The 15,321-nt window shown below is 59.8% G+C and overlaps 1 protein-coding gene across 2 annotated transcripts in view; it reads right to left on the minus strand.

The window, feature by feature from the left end:
• The window catches only part of RAI1 (retinoic acid induced 1), a 103,379-nt gene that overhangs the window by 52,730 nt on the left and 35,328 nt on the right, over positions 1–15,321 (minus strand). The gene's annotated exons all lie outside the window — the stretch shown is intronic.

The following is a 15,321-nucleotide window of genomic DNA, read 5'->3' on the forward strand; positions in this document are numbered from 1 at the left end:
CTGTGGGAACATAAACTTCCAAGTTCACACACTTCTGTTTTGTCTTTTTTAATCCAAACAATGAATGCATGCTGTTTTTTTTTTTTTTTTTAAAGGATATGATTTTTGGCAAAGCTTCCAATGAATCGGTGCCAGGGGCTTGGGGGGTGCGGGGCTGGCAAGTCCTTCCAGATAGGTGACCTCAGACTCTGGGGAGTGCATGTGTACACGTGCAGTGACTCACGGGGCAAAGGTCTGACCCAACAGCCCAGGTCTCAGTAGTGAGGGTTCATTCACAAGTATTTATTCCTGTCTGCCGTGGGAAAGACTGAGGGCAGAAGGAGAAGAGGGGGTCAGAGGACGAGACAGATGGATGGCATCACTGATGCAATGGACATGAGCTTGGGCAAACTTTGGGATTTGGTAAGGGACAGAGAGGACTGGAGTGCTGCAGTCCATGGGGTTGCGAAGAGTTGCACATGACTGGTTAACTGAACTGCCATGGGTCTCTGGGCCTCTGGGTAGGGTTGGCGCTGCAGCCTGGGATGCACAGGTCCTACCTGCCCCTACAATGTTCCCCAGCGACCGACCCCTGTGGCCACAAAAGCCTACCATCTACCCTAATCCAACAGGGCCGGCAGGCACCCAAGACAGAACTACCGTCTCTGGGAGAGACACTGGCATGAGCTGGTTACTGTCTTTTCAGCAAACGTAATTCCTTTTTATTAGAAAATTAAAGGCTGGGGCCAGCTTGCCAAAAGCCATAAGAGCTGAAATGTGCTTTCCTAAGATATGCAGCGTCTGATGAAACGGATTTGCTTGTCTGCCTCCTTTCCCACCATCACCCCCGCCGGGGCCAGCCCTCCCTCCAGTCCAGCCCCTTCCATGGGCACCGAGCCTGGCCCTGGGCTTGGCAGAGGTGGGCAGCCCAGCACCCGGATGCGGGGAGCCTCTGGCACAAGGCAGGAGCCTCCCCAGGTCTCAGCTTTCTGACAATCACCTCGGTGTTTCTCTTGCCTTCCTGAGATGCAGAGGCTCCCATGGCCTTGGCTAGGCTAGAGGGTGTCGGAAGGGAAAAGGAGGAACAATGAAGGACCGGGCTCCCGAGGAACCAGCTTAGCCACCTGGAGACCCAGGAGTGGCGGCTGCCGACAGAAGGAGGCAGCCAGGGCAGAGCGCGCTGAGCAGAGGACCGTCCCTCGCCGCCACACAAAAAGCAACTATTCAGAGCCACCCAGGGAGCTCTCTCTTATTGAAGAGTCCTTGATTCTTCCCTTTCTGCTGCAGAACTCAGGAACAAGGGCCCCGTCTTGTTAATGGGGTGATGGAGGGGCCGGGGGGAGGGTCCTCTTGAGCAGGAAGGTGGCCAAGCCCGCCCCACGAGTCACTGGAGCTGGAACTAAGGGAATTCCAGGACCGCGTTCTCCTCCAAAGCCCCCTTCCTCTTTTCTTTCTTTTTCTCTGCTGGTCAGAGGCTACCTTCCTGGTTTACAGGGAACCTCAGGGGGGTGGGGTGGGGTGTAGGAAGCTGGGAGTGATGTACGTGAAGGGGTGTGTGCGTGTGTGCACGCGCGCACATGGTGGGGGGGCATGTGTGAGCATGTGTGTGTGTGCGCACAGGGGCATGTGTGTGAGTGTGCGTGTGTGCTGAATGCTAAGATGGTGACCACGCTCTCAATGTGCTAACGGGCATGGGGGCAGGGGCGGCATCTGTCTCAGGTGTGTCTGCCCTGGCCCCCTCCCCACGGCCCTAGCCCTTCCCACTCCTCCACTCCCTGTTCAAGGGCACATCCAACGGGCCCTCCTTCCTTGGGTAACAAAAGGCAGATGGAGCCCCTTCCACCTGCTCAGATGCAGCCTCCACTGTGGCTCATCCCGCTTTGTTCTGGGGAAGCCAAGCTGGGGGCCCATTCCCAGCCTGTGGACGGGCCACAGCCTAGTGTGGCCCACAGGCCTGCGCTGCCTAGACCTCTCTCCTGGGACGTCTGGGCCCAGGAAGTACGGCCACAAGGTCACGGGTCTGCAGTCCAGTCGCATCCCTGCCTGGGGACCATGGGGGGTGGGCCATGGCCTGAGGCAAATTCTTTCGCTCTTCTGCCCAACTTGCTGCCCTCACCTGTAGGAAGCCCCAGCACTGGGTCAGGTCTCTCTGCCCCCAGCCCCCGGCCATCTCCCGGGTTGACAGTGGAGGGGCCACTTTTCCATCGGGGGCAATGACACCAGCTCCTCAGGGGCAACTGCACAGGGTCCATAGCCTCTGGGAGGTTTCAGAAGAAGAGGGCAGGTCCCTGAGCTGGGAACCCAGAGCTTCTCTAGGTGAAGGAGGAGCTGGGACCCCTGGCTAGGGTCCTCCCAAAAGGAGGCCGTGGAACGGCGAGGGGTGGGCATGGGCCCTGGCCCAGGTGCCAAAGGTTGGCGTCCCATAAGTGCATGTGCCCCCCACCAGGTGGAGGCCCCAGAGGGTCTCCCAAGGCTCTGGTGGACATTAAGTCCAAGCCCCTGCGGTAAGCAGTCCCCATGCCCTCTGGAGCACTGACGCCTGGGCCCCTGGCCATCCACCTGGAAGGGGTTCACCTGGCATCTGAATCCCTGGGGAGCTGCAGCATCAGGAGGGCCCCCCGCTCCCTTGGTGGTGAGGTGACCAAGCTCTCTGTGCCTGGGGGAGGGGCTGCCCCGTCTGGCCCGAGGTAAGGAGGTCAGCTCAGAAGCTGACTGGCCGGCGGTGTAGGCACCAGGAACCCACCCCAGGTAGCCTCTGGGGCTCCAGGCCCCCCACCCTAGGGAGGACAGGACTCCACTCAGAGTGGGTGGTGGCGTAAGCGCTCAAAATTCCCAAGCAAGAGGAGGCCAGTGCGGGCAGCTGGGGGTCGGAGTGGGGGGCGCTGGAGCAGGACGGTCTGGGGCTGAGACAGGGTAGCAGGTGGAGAGGCCACAGCCCTGGCCCCTGCCTGCACCCTCTTCCCCCTCAGAAAGCACCCCCTCTTCACTTCCCCAGCTCCCAGGGCTGGCATGTCCCTTCCCACGCATCTCTGGCCCCTACCCTTGGAGGGCAGCCCAGCCCGGGTGTCTCCCACCGAAGGCGGCTGTGTGCTTCTAGAGCCAGGGCTCAGGCAACCTTGCTGAGCGTGGTTCTCATCCTAATGTTTCCTCCATCCTCACTCCAAGTGGCCCCACTGTCCCTTGTCATAGCCTGCCTGGGGGGTTGGGGGTGGGGGAGCCCTTGCCCAAGCATTAATGGGTCCCAGGAAAACACCCCCAGCACTGACCCAGCACATTAACACCAGCAGCGAGGAGGGCAACCGTACCCAAGAATGCCCACAAACCCCACTTCCCAGATGGGGAAGACTGAGACCCCCAGGGCCTGCAAGAACCAGGCCAGGCCTGCCTGCTTCCTGGAACCTCAGAAGGCCCTCTCCCCCCTCCTCCTGGGAGCCCACCCTTCTCCCCATTTCCTGCTGGCCCTGGGGCCGGCTGTCCCCTCCGGCAGACAGGCCCCATGAGGAGGCAGGGACCACCCAGGTGGAGAGAGCGAGAGAGTGAGTGCATGTGTGTGTGTGTGTGTGTGTGCGTGTGTGTATGCGCACGTGTCCGCCCAGCTGACCGCAGCTGGGAAAACAGGCTCCCTGGCGCCCCTCCCCCAGCCACAGCCCACCCCGCGGCCAGCACCTCACCAAGCCCTGAAGCAGGCACTACCTGGTCCCCTGCCTTCCTTGTCTCAGCATGAGCCAGACCCCTGGCCCACCCCCGGATCCTGGCAGATGGTTCTCCCAGTAGCCTGGCCCCTCCTGCTACCCTGGATCAGGGTCCCAGCACAGGCCACCCCAGACCCACACCTGCCTGGGTCAGACCCCCTGCAGCTCTCCCCCAGACTGTCAGGGGTGAAGGCCCAGCCTCTTAACTGCAGTTTCCCACAACCACCTGAGACTCCCGTCTCCCTAAACTGCAGCTTCTCCACCCATGTCCATGGCGGGCATCCGAGGTGTGGGGTGGCCCCCAGGACCTGGGGGCCAGCACTGGCTCCCTCTTTCTGGGCAGGGGCTCCTTGCCTTTTCCCACCCTGGGATCCAGAGACGGGATCACTGAGGCTGAAATTTCAATTAAGGAAGAGAAATAATTACTTCAGAGCTCCGGGCCAGCTCAAGTGGTGACAGTCCTCAAAATCCAGGCCCCTGGAGTTGGGGGAGGAGGTGGCCAGGACCCCGAGGTCACCCTGGGCCCAGCAGGGACTTGGCCTGCCCCCACTTCAGGCCTCGTACCCCGTGACCCCTCTGCTGAAACAAGGCCAATCTCAGGGCTGCTCAAAAGTAGGGGGTGGGGGGTCCCCAGCGGAGGCCTGGGAAGCGAGCCCAGGTGGCTCCCAGGAAGCTGAGTGAAGTGAGAATAACCATTCAGCCACAGCCTGTGCCTGCAGTGAGGCTGGACACTGCCAGAGCCCACAGGGCGGGGCTGGGGCCCCACAAGTAGGGCTGGAGGCTTGAGGAAGGGTGGGCCTGGGCAGGAGCCCACCCCACAACACCAGGGTCACAGGCCGGGCCCTCTGGGCTCCGAGGCCACCCCACCTGCTTCTCAAGAGGTATCCATGGCTGCCCTGAGTCACTGTCACCTCCAGGAACTCCGTCTCCAGAAGCACCCTGGCCCCCACTCTGAGGGTGGCCCACGTCCTCTCCAGAAACCCTCCATCTGATCCAGAATGTTCCGTCTCCAGAAATGGCAGCGCTCTCCATCAAGGCTCCTCTCAGCTCCAGACACGCTCCGTTTCCAGAAATATCACATCCCTTCTCCAGAGACGTTCCACTTCAGCTCCCAAAATACCTCAGATCCAGAAGTGCCCTATTTCACGTCCAGAAATACTCTAGCATCATCCCCCAACACCCCGCTTCCAGAAGTACTACAGTCTGTCTCTAGAAACAGTCCCTTTCCAGAAATGCTTCGGCCCTGACAATATCTGAAATCCAGAAAGGCCTCATCCTCACCCCAGAAAACGCCTTCTATTCCCCAAGTGCCCGCGTCTCACCTTCCAGCTGCATGCCCCTCCTCCAGAAAACCTTCACGTCGTCTCTAGAAACACCCTCAGCCTGGCCCAGACACGCCATGTCTCATTTCTAAAAACACCCGACCTCTGGACACGCTCCATCTGCGTCTGCAAACGCTCACGGTGCATCCACAGAGGCCTCCCCATCTGGCCCAGATGCTGTGAAAACCCAGGAACCACTTCCTTCAGGCTTTCCTGGTTGGGGTGGGGGGCGAGTTGAGCATTGACCAGGTGGCCTCCTCCTTCCCCCTCCTTGTTTCCACGGTCCCCTGGAACCTCCCGGCCACCCACAGGATCTGCTCTCATCCTGGGAACAAGGAAAAAGTAAGAGCCGGGCTGGCAGGTGTAGAGGTCCCTGGGAGAGGGGAGATGGCTGGTCAGTGTTTGCAGAGACTAGGAGCCTCCCGGGTCTGACCTGGAGGCAGGGGCAGTGAGGGGCCTGGGTGGGAAGGTCTGAACCAGGAAGGGGGGGCATACCCCTCCCCTCGGCACAAATGTGTCCACTGGCCCAGGTGTCCACACTCACAGCCACCCCCTCCCAGCCCTGGGAGCCACACACGCACACAGCATCACATCATCTCAGCCCCACCCTGCTCGGCACACAGACATACCCTCCCACCCTCACCCACACTCCCTGCCTCTCTGGGCAGGTCTGGGGACCCCGAGAGGCAGGAGGCCACGGCCGGGTCCTCCAACCGGACAGGGTGGCCTCAGTTAACTGCTGTGTGTGGTCACCCAGGGAAGCCCACAGCCCAGGCCTCTGAGCTGAGGAAGAACCGCATGGGAGACGAAGACACACTCTGGATCTGCTCGCAGACCCTCTGGAGCAGCCCTGGCTGCTTCTGGGCCACTTTAAATAATAGAAAGTTCCTCTTGGGGTGCGACTGAAAGTCCTCGCAGTCACCTCTGTCCACATGGCTGGGTGCTGCTCTCCGGAATCCCAGTCTGTGTCCCGCTGAGGCTCCATGTGGAGACACCCATCCCCAGCCAATGGGAGGGTACTGGAGACAGCTGGGTGGAAGGCAGGCACGCCAAACACCTCCAGGCCCTGAGCCTGCCCGGGGGAGGGAGGAAGTGGCCCATCCATACCAGGTCTGTCCCTGAGACTTTGGACGGCTGTTCTCAGAGCCTCTAGGTGAGCGGGAGGGGAAGGGGTCCGACCCCCGTCTCCACTGCCGGTGGCATCAGTGAGCTCTGGGCCACTCCCATGGGAGGATAATTACCATTTACTAAGCCTTCCGATTTAGACTCAGCCTCAATTAACTGGAACCTCTCAAGCCCCCTGTTCTGATCCTTTGGGGCCAAGGGCAGACACGACAGATCTTCAGCGTGCCCTTCGATTTCCCGCAGCGAGGGCCCGGTTGTCTGCCACCCCCAGTGGCCAGCTCCTGCTCAGAATGGGGCTTCCCCATATGTCCCCCTCGAACTCCATCCCTCTCTCTCCATGGAGGACCCCTCCCCCGGAATTCATCCCACTCAGAGACCAGAGACACGAGAGGGAAATGCCCAACAGCCAAGCCCAAATATGAATGAATCTGAAAGAACTGTGGTCCCTGGGGCCAGGATGGAGAGTCGGGGACAAGGCCTCGGGGGGACGACAGGTGGGGGTCCCCGGGGCTCCTGGTTCCGGGCTTTCTGGAGAGGCCTCTGCATTGGTATTCTCCGCCCCTCACAGCCCAAATTACACTGACTCTCCCGGGACCCTTTCACCGCACGATGTCACTTCAGCAAAAGGTTATGTGCGAGAACATCAAAATCCTTCCCGCATATTAACTACAAGAGTGTTCTTTTTAAATGCACATGAACAAGCGGCCAACGTTACAGTATCTGAGATGAGAACGGGCGCTGGACTGGGAGTCAAGAATAGGGTGCTGTTGGAGCCCCCCTCACGTCTCTGCAGCCCTCCTCCCTTCATCAGAGAGGCCCGGGGCAGGGGTTGGGGCAGATTCGAGGCTAGACCAAGGGTCACGGTCACGTGTGGAGCCAGCAGAGCCTGGCAGGGCGGTGTCCAGGTGCTGCCCAGCAGGTACGTGAGGGCAGGGAGCGCTCGCTGATGCTCCCCCGGCCCTCTTCTGCCTCCACTCTTCTCTGGCAGCCTCCACCTGGCACTCCCTTCCTTTTATTGTACTTACTTTCACCTGGAGAATTTCTGGAGACACTTTCACTGGACATTTCACAGAGGACTCCCAAGATATAATCTACCCAAGATAAGCAAAAGCTGGGGTGCCGGGATGGGAGCCCAGGTGTTAAGTGGTGTGTGTGTGTGTGTTAGTCACTCATTCGTGTCCGACTCTTTTGTGACCCCCTGTGGACTGTAGCCCACCAGGCTCCTAGGTCTATGGGATTCTCCAGACAAGAATACTGGAGTGGGTTGCCATTTCCTTCTCCAGGGATCTTCCCAACCCAGGGATGGAACCTAGGTCTCCTGCATGACAGACTCTTTACCAACTGAGCCACCAGAGAAGCCCCAGATGTAAAGGGGCTGAGGGGCAAACCTGGTGGGGTGGGGGTGGGTGGAGGTTAACTAGATTGGGCGGGGTCTGCAGAAGCCCAAGGGGTGGGCAGCCCTGTCTCAACTCTGTCTGCAGCTCTATGATTTCCAATTGTAAGAGGAGCGAAAAGTGGGATTTTTATGTGAAGCCTGGTATTATTTTTTAAGCCCTGTGGCAGGCCACATAGTGCCCACCTGAAGGTGTCACCAGGGACAAGCTCTGGTCTGGTCTGTGGTCTTCAGCCTGAGTCTCTGGCCCCTCTGGGGCGGGAAGTCTGCTCAGACGAGTGTGTGGAGGGGGTATGAAGTGGGGGACAGGGAGGGTAGGACAGTAGAAAGCTTTTCACTTCTAGGAGATGGCTTGGATGCTCTTCTGTCAGATGGGGTGACAGTCAAGCCCCCCGCCCCGCAGCGTGAGAGGCTGAGGGACCTGCAGGACGAGTGATGGGGGGGAAGGAAGTCCCAGAGGTCACAGCCCCCCTCCCCACAGGGTCTGCCCTGTTGGCTACCCCTACTGTCCAGGCTACAGGAAACCCCAGGACAATCGGAGCCCCGGACAGGTGTGTAGACCCCCAAGGAGGGGTGATCCTGCCGAGTCGCATGGCAGGTGATGCCAGGTGATGCCAGGTGGCCGACCCCCTCCAGCCACCACACTGTGAGCCGTGATGCCAGGACCCCTGCCCTTCCCCAGACAGAGGGAGGGGTGGGAAGATCTGCCCTGCCTGGATGTCATCCTGGTCTTCCCTGCCAAGACTCTTACTGGCCCCGAGGACCTTGTCCCACAGGGGCCTCCTCTGGGCCTCAGTTTCTTCCTCTGTAAGACGCAGACAACAGGAAATCTTCCTTCACAGGGAGTCTGAAGACAGGAAACAGCTAAGTGCTGGGGCCCAGCAGAGGGAGGTCTCACAGAGAGGATGCTCTGAACAGCAGGACTCCAGGTACCGGTTCTCTGTCCACTCCCCTGGCCTACCACCCTGACTTCCTGCCCTCTCTGGGCCCCTCCTCCCTCTTCCTGCTGAGCTTTCTTTTAGGGAATTATCATCTGCTGGGCTTTAATTACTGGTCCCGGAGGCCCACCACCTCCCCCACCAGCGGAGACTCTGTAATCCCTCTGGCTAGGGCACACACAGGCTCAGCTGCAGGCCCCCACCTCCCTGGGGAACGGTGCCCCAGGTCTGCACAGCAGCTCCCAGCTCCGGGGGCAGGAGGCCGCAGGAGGAGGAAGTTCCCTCCGGTCCACGTGCCACCAGCAAGGACTGGGGAGGCAGCGTTCTCAGGGAGCACACTCAGGCCCTGGCGGGTCACTCTGGTCCTCGCTCTGCTCAAGAGGGACCCTGCTGGGCCCAGACTCCTTTCAGCCTCCACCCCGGCCTCCAGCTCTCCTACTCCCAGAGCCCTCTACTCCAGGCGCTGTCCCGCCTCCAGGCCGGCTGAAAGGTGTGCTCCTTCCTCATGGAGACCATCCTGACTCCTTCCGGGCAGGGCCCGAGGAAGGAAATGAGCCTGACCTGTGACCCCGGCGCCCATCAGATGCCTGCCCAGCCTGGCTGTGGGAGCAGCTGGGACCCCAGCTGTGTGAGCAGGAGAACAGGGCAGGTGGGCGCTTGGTCCGGTCCCAGTGTGCCCTCCATTTGCAAACCCGCACTGTATGTGGGAGCGGGGCGCAAGTGCATGAGGCTAGCACCATTCTCAAGCCTGAACAGGGGACAGTGACAGTGACCCCTGGGTAACAGCGATGAAACCTGGAGGCTGCAAATGGGGCCTGTGCTCTGAATCTGGCCACAGGCGAGTTGCCAGCCTAGGTAACAGCACACCCAAGCCAGACATCACGTGAATATCTGAGTTCCAGTTCCTAAGAAGGTGGGGGACAGCTGCTGGGCTGCATCCCCAAAGGCCACCTGGGAGAGCTGAGCTGCGGTGCCCGCCCTCAGAAGCTCTGCCAACTGGCCCCATGGGGCATGGAGGGTGGAGACCCTGGAGCTGTGCAGACCCGAGCTCATCCTTGGTCACTCCTCCGGGGTGACATACCTGCAGATAAGCAGGGCCTCGGCGTGAGTGATGGAGGGGATGGGATGCACCTCTCGCCCTGGGAGAGGCAAGGAGGCTGATACCACATGGGTCGAGGTGCTTAGGGGATGGAACCCCGCAGGGGCACCTAGGCAGGCAGGGTCTCCTCCGGCTTCGGGACGAAAGGCTTTTCCTGGGAGGAGCCGACATCTGCCTCTCTCTGTCTCCCTGAGTGCTGCCCTTGAGAAACAACAGAGAACCTTTCTGGTCCCATCCGTTCCTCTAACTCCTCATGACACCGTTTCTGGCCCCAGAACCCTCCCTTGGCCAGGCTTCCCTCAGACTGTGGGACCTGATCCAGCAGGAACAGCCCTCCCTTTGCAGACTCTCTGCCTTTGGTAATGGAGCTTCGGGTGAGTCCAGCGAATGTCTGAGTCCCCTGGAGGCACTACTGAGACGACAGCCACCTCAACCCAGTCAGATTCCCAGAAATCCTGAGGGAGCAGCAGTGTGTCTCCCTCCAGGGGCTACCAGACCCAGGGCCCCTGCCGAGGCGACACACCAGTGCCTAAACGGACAGACGCGCCTCTCTGTGCATCTGGGTGCAGCCGAGTCCCCTCCAGTCCACTCCCCTCTGTGGGACGGGTCTTGAACAGACTTGACCTGGTTTTTCTTACCTTCCTGACAGTCTGGTCAGGAAAGAGCTATGCTCCCACTGTACAAAGGGGAAAGGGAGACTCGAGGAAGCATGAGAGGCCTTGGCTCGTGTGCTCACGGCTCCTGGGCACACAGGCTGGTGCCCACTGCGTGGAGTGGAAGGGGCAGGGTGGCAGGCCACCTTCTGGACACAAACACCAGGTGTCCTGGTTCACCTGAGTGCCTCCCTCTTGTGAACCACACCACCACCTGATTCTGGGGTGCGGGCTGAGGGTCTCCTGCCTTCTTCTTCCTATGACTACTTGTTCCATGACTGCAGGGCTTAATGGGAGCCAGACAACCAGGCCAGGCAGTGGGACCTGATCCAGACCTTTCCAGAAAGGGCTCGGCAGCATGGACCCAGAAGTGTGGGTAGACCCAGCAGTCTCACGGGGCACCTGTAGCTGGTCTGCCCTGGTCATCCACAGCCAGAGTGGATGGCCGTGAGAAGGAGGGGAGCACAGCCCACTCCAGCTAGCCAGTCATCTGCTTGCCACATGTCTGGACATCACAGCCCCGCACCCCGTGCAGCTCGGACTCAGAATGAACAACATCAGGAGTGCTGTGAGAATGACAAGGCCTACCCTTGGGCACCTCAGCTTCCCAGGGGTCATGCAGAGGGAACATCCCTCATCATGGAAGTCTGGGGGCAGCTGGTAGCTAGAAGGGGGTCTGGGTCTTGGGAATAGAGGACTTGGCCCCCCACCTCTGGCTCCATGACCTCAAGCATGCCACTTCTCTAAAAAGCCGGAACCACAAATGCTGACTCGCAGGATCTGGACAAACAGGCCCAGTGCCCGGCACAGAGGAATAGGGATCCACAGGGCTGGTGGTGCCATCCCTACACACACAGAGGCACAAATAGGTGTGCACACACACAGCACAAAGACACAGCATAAAATGCCCAAATGTCCACACTCACAGGAGGACGGCTCTAAACCTCAACCTCTTGGCAGGAGCTCCATGGACCTCAGAGGACACACCCAGGGGTGGGTGTCTTCAAAATTCAAACCAGAAGCTCAAGTCGGCTGTGGACACGTACCCCCAGTGCCTCGCCACCTGCCCCCCAGGGCTGCTCCCCTCCAGGGGCCAGGTCCCAAGCCGGCCCTGTCGCAGTGGGACCCAGGGACCCTACCATGTCCTGCCTCTCTGGCCGCAGCCCCGGCCTCTCCCCGGCTGGGGGACGTGAGCAGGAATGGCTCAATCAGGATATAATTGTTTTTAATTAACGTGCGGATCATTTCACAGGCTGATCTCCTTGGAGACCAGAGGGAAGATAGTCTTTTAAGAATTTCTTTGCCTCCCCCCACCCCCCTCCCAGTCGAAGGCCGCCCCCCACTTCACCCACCCAGCTGCAACCTTGAAAGCGGCATAGAAGCCTGGTGCCTGCATCCCTCTAGGGGCCATTAGGAGGAGCAGTGTGTGCCCACACACAGATAGACACACACGTGCCCAAACTCGAGGGCACACTGTCCCCCGGAAACGCACACAGGATCAGAGACCCATAGACATGTACACAGAGGGACACACACAGATTCACACACACACAGGTATGCATGCACGCATACGTGCCCAAGAATATAAAAACAGGGCCTGAGGCACACAGAATACACGGGCGTACACACCCAGGCTGGCAGGCATACCGACCCCCAAGAATACACAAACAGGATCAGACACACAGACATATGCACACGCAGGCACACAGGAAGGCGTCCAAGTCGAGAAAAAAGGCCCAGATACCCACATTCACGGAAGGGCCCCTTCCAGGGGTGACACAAGGCCCTAGTCCTGGCGATAAGTCAGAGCCATAATCACCTCACCCCATACGCACCCCTGGCCCTGGCCTCTGACCTAGGGTGCCCCACCACCTGCCCCACCGGAACCCGTGACCAGAGGAGCTGCCACCTCCCTGCCACCCACCTGGTCTGGATCCTCCTGAGCCCCCTAAAGAGCTGTTCCACTCCACCTTGACCAGGGCACACAGCTCTGAGCAGCCCTAGCTCCCCCACTGGGAGCCCTGCCCTCAGTTACTCCCATGGGTGCGCAATGGGCCTGAGGGACGGGGGCTTCCTCTCTCCTTTTGCTTTAACCAGATTCCTTCCTTCCCCATTCCCCCCCCCCCCACCATTCTAATTCATTTCTTTCTCTCCAAGCATCTCTGCTCCCAACCTTCCTTTCCTCTCCTCTTTCTCCCCTCCCTTTCCCTTCCTCCCCAGGGACCTGCTGGGGTCAAGCCGAGCCAGAGAGAGCAGCTGAGATGTCGCTGGTCTTTCCCCTCTCCCCCGCTGCAGGGTCTGTGCCAACACCCGCCCCAGCCCCAGAAAAGACCCAGAACTACTAGGACTGAAGGCCAGGGCAGGGGCACGGCCAAGGGGGTCCTCTGACATCTGCAGTCCCACTCTCTCTCTGCATCTGCTTTGGCTCCTCAGCTTTTCCTCCTGGAAAATGGGATGGCAGAGAGGAAGGGGGAGCCATGGGGGAGGGGCAGCAGGGAATCCACTGCTGGCCAATCACAGGCTGGCACCTTGGGTGGCCCCAGGCACCGTAGACATCGTGGCCATAGCCAATGTGTGAGACAAAAGGGCTAAGGAGCCTGTCTGGTGCTCCAGACATCAACATCAGAGGCGAGTGGGTGCTCCTCCTCTCCTGGGGTCTCAGTGCTCCCGTGTGTGAAATGGGCAAGGCCAGCCTACAGGACCCCCTCTTCCTGAATTTGGAAACCAAAGGGCGAATCAGCACCCTGTTCTTGGCTGCTATGTGACCTCGGAATTCACTTCCCTCTGGGCTCCCATTCCTTCTTGTCAAAGGAGGGGGTTCAGACAGGTGATTCATTGCCGAGGCTCTTTCAGTTCTGAAAGAAGGTTCTGGATTGTGGAGAGGAAGTTTAACAGTGTCCCACTTATCAGGGGAAAAAAGAGGAGCCTGTTTCTTCCACTGCAGGCGTGAGCAGCGTCATTTTGAGGAAATCGTCTTAAACATCAAAAAAAAAAAAAGCTCTCCACACTAAGAAATCCACTACCTCGTTCATCAGGGGCAACCAGCACATGGAACAAAAGGGGAATATTAAGTAAATGGTGGCGCATCCACCCTATTGGAAAAGCCTGAAGACATTAACGGCGGTGTTTATGAAGAGTTGGTTACAAAACAGGAAAAGGCTCCCATGAGCGCCAACGAAGAGAGCAGGATATACGTCTGAACAGAGAGAGTGCCGACAAGTCGCTAAAAAACAACCCAGCCACCAAGCTGAAAAGACTGCGGAAAACGACATCAAAATACTAACACTGTCACAGCCCACCGAGACTGTCTATAACCTTTTTTATTTTTCTCTATTTTTCAGATTTTCCCATTAATCATATTTTAAAACATATATATTGAAAAATCATTTTAAAAAAATGAACACCTCCAATTGAGAAACTTTCCCTTTCCATTCATTTATTCATTCATTCATTACTGGTTCATTCATCCCTGTGTCTGTCCAGCCAAAGCCCAGTGTCCATTGTGGCCAGGTCCGGCTCTCACCTGCAGGAAAGGGAACCAGTGGAGGAGGAAGACGCGCTTCCCCCTCCCCAGGAATGCACCCACGGGCATGGACCCTACAGGGGCTCTAGTGAGCAGAAATCAATCCTGCCTTCCTGTGACCTCCCAGGCTAGCCCTCAGCTGTGAGGATCTCAGGGTCTAGCCTTCCGGTCAGAAACCGACCTTCACGGTGGGGCTGCGGAGTGGGGAGAGTCCCCCCACGAGGCCATAGGCTCCGGCTGCACCAGCTTTCCCAGGCTCTCCCACTGCAGCACCTTCTCTGGGCTCAGAGGGGGGTCCTGAGAAGGCACCCCTCCACCTGGTGGGAATACAGGGTGGGAACATGCTGTGAGCTCAAAGAGTCCCCACTGCAGCCTCCTGGGTGGGGGCTGACAGGGTCGGGGGAGGATTAACTCTTTCCACGCCTGGATGGAGCCACAGAACAGCCTTCCCGTGCCGCCCCCCACCCCCCCACCCCCACCAGGATCCCCTCTTTGAATAGAAGGATATCCTTCACTTGCCGGGGCTGGCAGTCCCATCCCTGGGCCTGCTCCCTACCCCAGGAAGAAAAGGGGGGGCTGCTCTCTGGAATGTAATGAAGACAGATTTCCACGGGCTCTCTGCCCCCACTCCCACTCCAACTAGCCTTGGCCCTTTCCACCCCGCCCCTCCCCGCAAGGCGCAGAGGGATGGAGCGCTCTGTGTGCAGAGACCCCGCTGACCCCGCGGCCCCCACTCTGCGTTGAGCGCCCCCAGGCCTGCGGTCCCCAGAAATTCTCTAGGGTAGCACTCGTTTCCCAGTGCCCAGGCGGGAAAGGAGAAGTTCCCACCCCCTTCTCCCCGCCCCCAGCCCCTAGGGGAGGGGCGAGGGTCGGATCTCCGGGTCAAGGAGCAGCGCCTGCTGTGGACCGCAGGAGACAAACACCCCGTCACACACACACACACTCACACACACACACCACCCTCAGGATCACCACCTCTGAAGCCCGCATTGTATGGGAAGGGCGGGGGGGGAGTGGCTGATGGGGGGAGGGGGACTCGACGTGCCTGCACTCACCAGCCAATCACCAACCCCAAGAGAGGCTGGAACCCGCGACCCCAGCCCCCGAACCCGAGCCTCGGGTGGCCACCGCGCACTCCACCCCGCCCGACCCACCCGATGTCAACGTCTCTAACCCAAACAAGCCCCACCCCCAAGAAGTCCCCCCTCAGGGTTCCTGGGGTTAGTACCCCCCACCCCGAGAGACCAAGCTCCGACCTCTCCCCACAACCGCACAGGCGCGAGGTTTCATTGTCAGCCTGGCCACTGGGGCGCGCGCGAGGCGGGGGTGCCAGGGCAGGGGACTATCGCAGCCAGTGGGGAGGGGTCTCCGGGGGAAGTGTTCGGAGCCGCTCCTCCTGCCCGGTCCAGATCCGGAAGCCGCCGGGGGAGGAGGAAGGCGGGGGCGGGGAGAGCGCGACCTCGGTGCTCGCGGGCGGCGAGGCGGGGCCCAGGCGGCCGGAGTGAGCGCCCGAGGCGTCGGGGGCGCCGAGTCCCCCGGGAGGCTGCGCTCTAGGGAAGTTTCCCACCGGTGGCCCGGAGCAGGACAGGGCGCGCAG

This window comes from Bos javanicus, chromosome 19 (assembly GCF_032452875.1).
Source record: "Bos javanicus breed banteng chromosome 19, ARS-OSU_banteng_1.0, whole genome shotgun sequence".
Taxonomy (NCBI): Eukaryota; Metazoa; Chordata; class Mammalia; order Artiodactyla; family Bovidae; genus Bos; species Bos javanicus.